Source organism: Ursus maritimus, unplaced genomic scaffold (genome assembly GCF_017311325.1).
Source record: "Ursus maritimus isolate PB19 unplaced genomic scaffold, ASM1731132v1 scaffold_604, whole genome shotgun sequence".
Lineage (NCBI taxonomy): Eukaryota > Metazoa > Chordata > Mammalia > Carnivora > Ursidae > Ursus > Ursus maritimus.
Genome location: NW_024426780.1, coordinates 4,691 through 6,538, shown reverse-complemented (window position 1 = coordinate 6,538; position 1,848 = coordinate 4,691). Strand labels below are relative to the sequence as shown.

The 1,848-nt window shown below is 40.2% G+C and overlaps 1 pseudogene; it reads right to left on the bottom strand.

Moving 5' to 3' along the window:
• Positions 1–35: 35 nt before the first annotated feature.
• LOC103680916 lies at positions 36–1,005 on the bottom strand (annotated as a pseudogene).
• Between the last annotated feature and the right edge of the window lie 843 nt (positions 1,006–1,848).

The following is a 1,848-nucleotide window of genomic DNA, read 5'->3' as shown; positions in this document are numbered from 1 at the left end:
TTATGCCTCTAATTTATGACAGCACTTTTATTTTTTCATTTCCTTGAGAAAAATACAATCTTTCTTGCCCTGTCCATGAAGGCTCGCTTGACTTGCTGGTTCCTTAGGCTGTAAATAAAGGGGTTCAGCATGGGAGCTACTGAGGTGTTCAGCACAGCAACTCCCTTGCTCAGAGACACTCTGTCTTTTGCTGCTGGGTTTATGTACATGAAGATGCAGCTGCCATAGGAGATGGAGATGACAATCATGTGGGATGAACACGTGGAAAAGGCCTTTGTCCTCTGACTGGCAGAAGGAAGCCTCACAATCGTTCTGATGATATATACGCAGGACAGAATTATTATTACCAAGGTGAACAGAAGAGTAAACACAGCACAGGAAAAACCCACTACTTCTAGGAATTTTGTGTCTGAACAAGAAAGGTGTAGTAAGGGGAAATAATCACAGGTGAAATGGTCTATAACATTGGACTCACAGTAATCAAGCTGTATGAATAGCATGAGTAATGGGAATATGATTAAGAATGAAGCCAGCCAAGAAGCAAAGACAAGGAGTATGCAGACTCTGGGATTCATGATGGTCATGTAATGCAGAGGTTTGCAGATGGCAATGTAACGGTCATAGGACATGGCAGCCAGAAGGCAAAATTCAGTGACTCCCAACAGAATGAAAAAAAAGAACTGAGCCATGCAATCATTAAAGGAAATGGTTTTATCTCCTGTAATCAGGGTGCCCAGGAACTTGGGTATGCTGACAGTTGTGAATGAAACCTCTAGCAAGGAGGTTTCTGAGGAGGAAGTACATGGGGGTCTGGAGGTGAGGATCCAGCAGGGTAAGGGTGATAATGGTCAGGTTCCCCGTGATGCTGAGCGTGTAGGTGATGAACAGAAAGACGAAGATCACCCCCTGAAGCTGTGGGTCATCTGACAAGCCCAGGAGGATGAACTCTCGTAGTTCTGTGTGGTTTCTCATTTTTTTTTCTTCTCTTATATAATCTAGAGGGGAAATCAGACAAACAAACAAAAACAAGCAGATTATAGAAAAGAGGATTATCCGTGGATAGTTCCGGAATTTTTCTCTGAAAATAAACCTATTATGCCCTACTGATTTAATTTAGGAGATCTTTAAGACAACTTAATAAAAGTAGGTAACATGTTTTAAAGTAGTTTTTACCATCTGCTGCACTCTGTGTTTTACGTAGAACATTTCTCCGTAAAATCCTTGTTTCACGGATTGGAAACCGAATCTAAAAAGAGTTTTAAAAATCTTATCCAAATCATGTACCCAGATGAGAAGAACAGGGTTTTTAATTAGGTTTCTTTGCGTGTTTGATACCTGGAATAGAAATGCTGCCTATTGATACAAGCGTACCCCTTTCAAAGGTCCCCTTCTCAGTGGGAGACTACTTGCCTTTTTTCCAACCACAATAAAAGTCTCATTTCCTCATTTCCCTCACCTAATTTCCTGTATTATTACTCACTGTACTAGTGTAATATAGAAAAGACAGATATGTCAGAAAAAGGTCACTCAAATGGAGACGTCTCCAAAATTTGAAAGTCACTGAAGTTGAATCGTTAACCATGTCACAGATTTCTGTGTTTTCATTCTGGCTCCCGCTCTCCTTTCAACCACCTGCTCCTGATCTCAAGCCACGGACACTGAATTCATTGACGTCATGTCCTCAGATACTACAGAGTACAGAATATGAAAAGCCAGAGCAGAAATTTAGTAGATTGGATCTACATATTTCATGGGCTAAAGAAGCAAAATTGTATGAATATCTAAAATAAACATTGTCTTCTACAGAACAGTTTTGCCTTCAAGGTTTTTTCCATCTAAATGTTGTTA